Below are 9,653 nucleotides of genomic sequence, written 5' to 3'. Positions count from 1 at the left end.
GAAGTAAAACTCTCACTGTTTACAGATGACATGATACTATACATAGATAATCCTAAAGATGCCACCAGAAAACTACTAGAGCTAATCAATGAATTTGGTAAAGTTGCAGGATACAAAATTAATGCACCGAAATCTCTTGCATTCCTATACACTAACAACGAAAGATCAGAAAGAGAAATTAAGGAAACAATCCCAGTCACCATTGCAACAAAAAGAATAAAATACTTAGGAATAAACCTACCTAAGGAGGTAAAAGACCTGTACTCAGAAAACTATGACACTGATGAAAGAAATCAAAGATAACACAAACAGATGGAAAGATATACTGTATTCTTGGATTGGAAGAATCAACATTGTGAAAATGACTATACTGCCCAAAGCCATCTACAGATTCAATGCAATCCCTATCAAATTACCAATGACATTTTTTACAGAACTAGAACAAAAAATCTTACAATTTGTATGGAGACACAAAGACCCCAAATAGCCAAAACAATCTTGAGGGAAAAAAACGGAGCTGGAGGAATCAGACTCCCTGACTTCAGACTATACTACAAAGCTACAGTAATCAAGACAGTATGGTACTGGCACAAAAACAGAAGTATAGATCAATGGTACAGGATAGAAAGCCCAGAGATAAACCCACACACCTACAGTCAACTAATCTACAACAAAGGAGGCAAGGATATAAAATGGAGAAAAGATAGTCTCTTCAATAAGTGGTGCTGGGAAAACTGGACAGCTACATGTAAAAGAATGAAATTAGAACACTCCCTAACACCATACACAAAAATAGACTAAAATGGATTAGAGACCTAAGTGTAAGACTGGACACTATAAAACTCTTAGAGGAAAACATAGGAAGAACACTCTATGACATAAATCACAACAAGATCTTTTTTGACCCACCTCCTAGAGAAACAGAAAAAAAAACAAAAACAAATGGGACCTAATGAAACTTAAAAGTTTTTGCACAGCAAAGGAAACCATAAACAAGACAAAAAAAAACTCTCATAATGGTAGAATATCTTTGCAAACGAATCAGCAAAGGATTAATCTCCAAAATATATAAACAGCTCATGCAGCTCAATATTAAAAAAACAAACAACCCAATCCAAAAATGGGCAGAAGACCTAAATAGACATTTCTCCAAAGAAGACATACAGATGGTCAAGAGACACATGAAAAGCTGCTCAACATCTCTAATTATTAAAGAAATGCAAATCAAAACTACAATGAGGTATCACCTCACACCAGTCAGAATGGCCATCATCAAAAAATCTACAAACAATAAATTCTGGAGAGGGTGTGGAGAAAAGGGAATCCTCTTGCACTGTTGGTGGGAATGTAAATTGATACAGCCACTATGGAGAACAGTATGGAGGTTCCTTAAAAAACTAAAAATAGAATTACCATATGACCCAGCAATACCACTACTGAGCATATACCCAGAGAAAACCATAATTCAAAAAGACACATACACCCCAATGTTCATTGCAGCACTATTTACAATACACAGGTCACGGAAGCAACCTAAATGCCCATCGACAGACAAATGGATAAAGAAGATGTGGCATATATATGCAATGGAATATTACTCTGCCATAAAAAGGAACAAAATTGGGTCATTTGTAGAGACTTGGATGGACCTAGAGACTGTCATACAGAGTGAAGTAAGTCAGAAAGAGAAAAACAAATATCGTATATTAACACATATATGTGGAATCTAGAAGAATTGTACAGATAAACTGGTTTGCAAGGCAGAAATAGAGACACAGATTTAGAGAACAAACGTATGGACACCAAGGGGGGAAAGTGAGGGGTGGGGGTGGGATGAATTGGGAGATTGGGATTGATATATATACACTAATATGTATAAAATTGATAATAAGAAACTGCTGTATAAAAATAAATAAAATTTAAAAAAAAAGAACTGTGAAGGATCTGAGATTTTATGCTACTTGAAATGGAATACTGCTCAGCAATAAAAAGGAATGAATTACTGATACACACAACAACAAAATCTCAAAATCATTACACTGAGTAAAAGAAGCCACACACTAAAGAGTGCATCAGTATTTCTTTCCTTTTTGTTGACAAATAGTATTCCATTTTATAGATATACTGTATGTTGTCTATCCATTCATCAGTTAATAGAGATTTGAGTGGCTTCCACTATTGGTTATTATGAATAACACTGCTATAACATTCATGTACTTTGATGTATAAATAAAACATACTGTCTGATTCCATTTATATAATGCTCAAGAACAGGCAAAACTGGGACTTCCCTGGTGGTCCAGTGGTTAAGAATCCCCCTATCAATGCAGGGGATGAAGGTTCAATCCCTGGTCAGGGAACTAAGATCTCACATGCCTCGGGGCAACTAAGCCCATGCACCGCAGCTACTGAGCCTGAGCCACAACTAGAGAGAAGCCCACACTACAACTAGAGAAGCCCATGTGCCACAAGGAAGAGCCCATGCGCCACAACGATAGATCCTGCATGCCACAACAAAAAGATCCCATGTGCCGCAACTAAGACCCAATACAGCCAAATAAATATAATTAAAAAAAAAAAAAAGAACAGGCAAAACTAATTTATGGTCGTAGAAGTCAAAAGAGTGGTTACCTAGGGGCAAGCAACTGGTGTTTACTGAGAAAAGGCACAAAAAAACTTTCAGGGCAATGAAAATGTCACATATCTTTATCTGGGTGGGGGTCACAAAGGTGTAGATGTATAAAAAGTCATTGAACAATGAGATGCCACTTAACACATAATAGAATAGTTATGATAAAAGAGACTAGTAAATGTTAGCAAAGATGTAATGAAGCAGAAACCCTCATACATTGCTGGTAGAAATGTAAAATATTACCACCACTTTGGAAAATAGTTTGGCAGTGCCTCAAAATGTTGAACATAAAGCTACCATATGACTTAGTAATTCTCCTAGGTCTCTACCCAAGAGATATATGTCCACACAAACGTTCACAGTGGCATGATTCACTGTAGCAAAAAAGTGGAAACAGCTTAAATGTCCATCATCTAATGAATGGATAAACAAAATGTGGTATATACATAAAATGGAACAGTATTTAGCAACAAAAAGGAATGAAGTACTGACACTTGCTACAACATGAATGAACCTCAAAAACATTATGCAAAATGAAAGAAGCCAGTCACAAAAGACTGCATATTGTAAGATTCCATTTATATGAAAGGTCCAGAATAGACAAATATAAAGAGATAGAAAGTAGACTAGTAATTGCCAAGGCCTGAGGGGGAAGAGGGACAAGGAGAATGGGCAATGACTGCTAATGTGTATGAGGTTTTTTGGGGGGGCAATGAAATTTTTCTAAACTTAAATTATGGTAATGATTGAAAAATCTGTAAACAGACTAGAAACCATTGAATTGTACACATTAAACAGCTGAATTTCATAATATATTAATTATAGCTCAGTAAATCTGGGGTTTTTCTGTCATCAAGCAATCTATATTAAATTTGTGTATTCAACCATATGTAAATTATACATCAATAAAGTATTGATCAAAAGGTATATTAAGAACCACCAAAAACAAAATAAGTAGAGCTGAATAATAGAATCAGAATTCTGTGGGAGGATAAGATCTTTGAAATCATCTGGTCCAGCCTCTTCACTGTATACATGAGGAAACTGAGGTTCTGAGAAACAAGACTTGCTCATTCTCAATGGTAAAACTGAATAGAAAATCAAGGAGTCAACTCAGTGATCAGTGCCAGGATATAAACTGAATATTTAAAACCAGGTTTCTGGCATTCGATATACAGATTACTATGTTTAAATATACAGGTCTCTTCTAGAGTTTATAAAGCAGTATTTGCTGGCAAGTGTTAACCAGATCTCAACATGGCCACCTGGTACATTTCTGTTTTATAGACGTCCCTTAAGAATAAGCCTTCAGGGAAAAAGATATAGGAACAAATTTATGTTTTATGTATGCCACTTTAAGCCACCCCACTGCCCCTTTTCTGTTATTGTTCATTTCTCCAAATGATATCTATTCTTTTCCATTGCACTTCTCTGATTAAAAAAAATTTTTTTTCAACAGACAAAACAGTTCTAAATAAATCAAATAATATGAAGCAACTAATGACTGATTAAGGAGATGCAAAGTGGAATAATACAGAACAAACATAAGTTGATACATTTTAGAATGTATCATCTGCCAAACATAATTAGGAATCACATACTTAACCAGGTGTATTCTGAGTTTTTGAAAATGAAATAGTCCAAGATATAATATGTCTGCTGTCTCCTAGGGTATTTCTAAATCTCTTAGAATTTCTTAGTAGTGAATTTAGAGAGAAAACAAGAATATGAAGCTCTGGAGTAGAGTTTCTGGGATTTAATTCCCACTACATCATCAAATAGCTTATTTGTGTTAGAAAAATCTATTTAACCTCCTTGTGCCAATGTTTCCAAATCTGTAAAATAGAATTGTATAAGGTTGTTCTGAGAATTAAATAATTTGTTCCTCTTCAAGATGATGAAGAGCCAAATGCTTTTTGTTAATCTCTCTGAAAACCTTATTTAAATAACCCTGAAAGTTATTTTCAGGGTATAAACCCACAACATTTAAGAGAAAGGAAGGAAAGCCATTAGAAAACACATTATTTTAACAAATTTTTGGGAAACAGAAAGAGGATGAAAGACCGATGACTAATAAAGCAGGGCAGGAGGAACCACTACTTAGAATATGAGTGGAAAAGAATGTAATGGAGGAGTGCACCAATATTACCTGAAGAAACCCAAAATGCTTAAGAGCCAGGAAATTCTGACTAGGATGGACAACAGGAGCTGGGTCCGAAAGCAGGGGAATTAATTAAAGACTGTATATGGAAAGCACTCACTCTCCTGCCAAGAACCAGGAAGCAAAATAGCCATCAGACAGGTGATTATCTTTGGGACAAAAAATAATAATAATGCAGGAAGTGGTAGACAGTAGAAAGCATGTTCTTAACCATGAATACTGCATATTTTGTTTTGTTTTGGTTAACTTTCACAACAAAGGAGGAGAAAGACCTGCAGAATGCAAACTATAAGACATTGATCAAAGAAATTGAAGAAGACACAAATTAATGGAAAGATATTCCATGCACATGGTTTGGAAGAATTAATATTGTTAAAATGTCCATTTTACCCAAAGCAATCTATAGATTCAGTGCAATCCCTATCAAAATTCCAATGACATTTTTCACAGAAATAGAACAATCCTAAAATCTGTATGGAATCACAGAAGCCCCCATATAGCCAAAGCAATCTGGAGAAAGAACAAAGCTGGAGGCATCATGCTCCCTGATTTCAAGCTATACTACAAAGCTGTAATAATCAAAACAGTATTGGCATAAAAACAGATCAATGAAACAGAATAGAGAGCCCAGAAATAAACCCATATATATAGTCAATTAATTTACAACAAAGGAGCCAAGAATATAAAATGGAGAAAGGACAATCTCTTCAATATATGGTGTTGAGAAAACTGGAAAGCCACATGAAAAAGAATGAAACTAGACCATTATTGTACACCATACAAAAAAATTAACTCAAAATGGATTAAAAACTTGAATGTTAAGACCAGAAACCATAAAACTCCGGGAAAAAAATATTGACAATAAGCTCCTTGACATCACTCTTGGCAATATTTTTTTTGGATCTGACTCCAAAGGCAATGGCAACTAAAGCAAAAATAAACAAATGGGCCGACATTAAACTAAAAAGCTTTTGCACTGCGAAGGAAACCATCAACAAAACAAAAAGACAACCTAGTGAATGGGAGAAGATATTTGCAAATCATATATCCAATAAGCATATCCAAATATATAAAGAACTCATATAGCTCGAATAACAACAAAAAAAATCCAATTTAAAAATGGGCAGAGGATCTGAATAGACATTTTCCCAAAGACATACAGATGGCCAGGGGACCGTATATATATATTATATATACAAAACATGTTATGTATATATAATATATATACATATACAATCAACTATACTTCAATTAAAAAAAAAAAAAAGTGTGCCTGGAATCACCCAGGGAATTAGGTTAGAGGTAGGTAAAGAGGAGAAAAATGAGGAATTTGGAAAGGGAGAATCCTCCAAAACTGGAAAGCAGATGGCAGAGTGTGGGACCTCCAATAATAAAACCCATTCCCCACCCCACCCCACCCAGCCTGTCAGTGCCCTAATAGGTGACAGGCCTCAAAGGGGAATGGCTATTGGTGTACCTAGGAAAGTTGGGCTTAGCACCGGGGCTCAAGAACCTAAAGAAAGAGTCAAACAGCCTTATGGCCAATATATGGGGAAGCTGAAGAGAAGTAAATCTTTGCAAATTCTGATGAGACCAAAAAACCCTTACATTATCCCTCATCTTCCCCCATATATATATATATATATATATATATATTTTTTTTTTTTTTTGACTGTGTTGGGTGTTCGTTGCTGCGTGGGCTTCTCATTGCCGTGGCTTCTCTTGTTGTGGAGCACGGTCTCTAGGCACGCAGGCTTCAGTAGTTGTGGTGCACAGGCTTAGTTGTTCCACGGTATGTGGGATCTTCCCAGACCAGGGATCAAACCCGTGTCCCTGCTTTGGCAGATGGATTCTTAACCACTGAACCACCAGGGAAGTCCCCCTGCATGTATATTTATATTCTCTAGGCTATTCTGGAGGTTCTGTCCTTGGCAAAGTTGAATGTACCCCACATGGCACAAAAGGAGTCATTTGGGCTTATACCATAAATATCAGCTGTAAACATCATGGACTAGGGACCAGTGGGGCCTCATCTAATGTTCAGCTGCTTCTAAAGCCCTCTGGAAACTTCACACAAATCTGAGTAATGGAACCCAACTATTATCTGTGGTTGAGCTTTCCACCAACCCAAGAAGGATTAAAGTCAAATTAAAGATGTAGGGGGAAATGTGTGCTACAATAGAAAACTACATCTTGTGTAGATAACTCTCCTCCAAGTTTTCTAATTCTGATCCTAAGGGAGCTATTTTACAACTCTGTAAGTTGTAGATACCTGATAGCAATGCAAAACAATTGTCTATAGACATGCAAGTTGTCTTATCTGACAGAGGATCAGCTAAGTTCCTGTCCTCTCTGTGGAAAGGCCAGTTTTGCCTCCATTTGTACATTAATTTCAACATCCCTTTACATCATATAAATTTGTTTCCTATTCTGATTACATATATTGTAAGCGTTTATAGGAAATACTTGCTGAAGTATTTGGGGGTGACACAGCTTAAGTTTGCATTTTCATATAAATTTTAGAATCAGCTCGGTTTACACTAACATGTTCTACTGAAAATGTGATATTGCATTGAATCCATAGATCAATTTGGGGAGCACTGACATCTTTAAAATATTGAGTATTCTAATCTATGAACTGAATTTACTTAAATCTTTAATATTTTGTGGGTTTTAGTGTAGAAGTCTTATACATCTTTCATTACATTCACTGCAAAGTATCTGATGCTTATGCGAGTAAATTGCAGTTTCTCTTTTCATTTTATATTTGTTCCTGATACATGAAAATATAATCAAGTGTTTTTTTCTATTGTCCTATATACAGTAACATTGCCAATTACAACGCACTACTAATAGTTTATAGATTTTGGATTTCCTACATACACAAGTCATTGGCAAAGAAATAAAGAAGTTTCTTTCTCTCCAACACTTGTTTGGTTTTCTTTTTTCTAGCCTTATTACTCTGGCTAGGACCTCCAGAACAGAGTTGAACAGAGGTAGTAATAGCAGATATCCTGGTCTTAATCCCAATCCCAAGTATGATGTCTACGATAGGTTTTATGTAGATAGCCTTCATTAGAATAAGAAAACTACCTCTTAGTAGTTTGCTTTTATTATGAATACATAAATTTTATCAAATGCTTCTTCTGCATCTACTGGAATGGCCTTCTAGTTTTTATCTCTTAATGTGAATTACATTGACTGGTTAAAATATCCTTGCATTCCTGAAATAACCCCACTTTGTCATGATGTATTCTTTTTATATTTTTAGGTTTAATTGCTAATATTATATTTAGGATGAATTTATATTTTGAAATTATATTCAAGAGAGGATTAATCTGTAATTCTTTTTTTCAATCTCCTATGCACGTTCAAAGTTATGTCAGCCTAGTAAAAAGAATTGGGAAATATCCTCTTGCTGCCTAATCTCTGGAAGAATTTATGTAGAGTGGTGTTAATTTTTAATATTTGGAAGAACTCACTGGGGATGCCATCTAGGTCTGGATTTGTGAGCTTTCAAATAGTAGATCACCCTTTTAAAGTGTACAATTGACTGTGGTTCTTAGTATATTAATAAAGTTGTGCAACCATCACAACCATCTAATTTCAGAGCCTGTAAGTCATCCCCCAAAAAAGCCCATATCCATTAGCAGTCATTCACTGATTATCCTCCCTCCTGCTCTGGGCAACCAAGAATCACTTTCTGTCTCTATGGATTTAAATATTATGGATATTTCATATAAGTGGGATCATACACTGTGTGGTCTTTTGTGTTACTTTTTACACTTAGAATAATGCTTTTCAAGATTCATCCATGTTGTTCCATTTATCAATAATTCATTCCTTTTTATGGATGAATAGTATTCCATTTTACATATGTATGCATTTTGTTTCATCAGTTGATGAACATTTGGGTTGTTTCCACTTTTTGGTTATTATGAGTAATGCAGCTATGAATATTCATATATGTTTCTGTGTGAACATACACTTTCAATTTTCTTGGGTAAGAATGGAATTGCTAAGTCATATGGTAACTCTATATTTAGGAAATGTCAGACTGTTTTCCAAAGAGGCTGTACCATTTTACAGCCCCATCAACATATGAAGGTTCCAATTTCTCCACATCCTTGTCGAAACTATCATTGCCTTTTTGATTATAGCTATCCTAGTGAGTATATAGTACCTCACTGTGGTGTTCATTTGCATTTCCCTAGTGACTCATGATCTTGAGCATTTTATGTACTTATTGGCCATTCATAGATCTTCTTTGAAGAAATATCTATTCAAACACTTTGCCCATTTTTAAATTGGGTTGTCTTTTTATTGTTGAGTTGTAGGATTTTAGATACTAATCTCTTATCAGATATATAACTTACAAATATATTCTCCCAGTCTGAGGGTTGTTTTTTCATTTTCTTGATAGCCTTTGGAAGCACAATTTTTTTTTAATTTTTATGAAGTCCGATTTATCTGTTTCTTCTTTGGTTGCCATGTATAAGAAACCATTGCCCCATCCAAGGTCACAAAAACTTACAACTATATTTTCTTCCAAAGAGTTTTAGAGTTACAGCTCTTACATTTGGGTATTCAATCCACTCTGAGTTAATTTTTGTATATGATGTGAGCTATAGGTTCAACTTCATTCTTTTGCATGTGGCTATGCAGTTGTACCAACACCATTAATTGAAAAGACTATTATTTCCCCTTGTCAAAAATAAATTCAACTACTTTAACAAATATAGAGCGATTTAGATTTTTCTCTTTCTTCTTCTATCTGTAGCTTTTCAGGTATTTGACCACTTCATCTAAATTGTTTAATGCCTCAGCATTAAGTTATTCATAATATCTTCTTAGATTTTT

This window comes from Balaenoptera physalus (genome assembly GCF_965194825.1).
Source record: "Balaenoptera physalus genome assembly, chromosome: 7".
Classification (NCBI taxonomy): Eukaryota; Metazoa; Chordata; class Mammalia; order Artiodactyla; family Balaenopteridae; genus Balaenoptera; species Balaenoptera physalus.
This window is presented reverse-complemented; position numbering follows the sequence as displayed.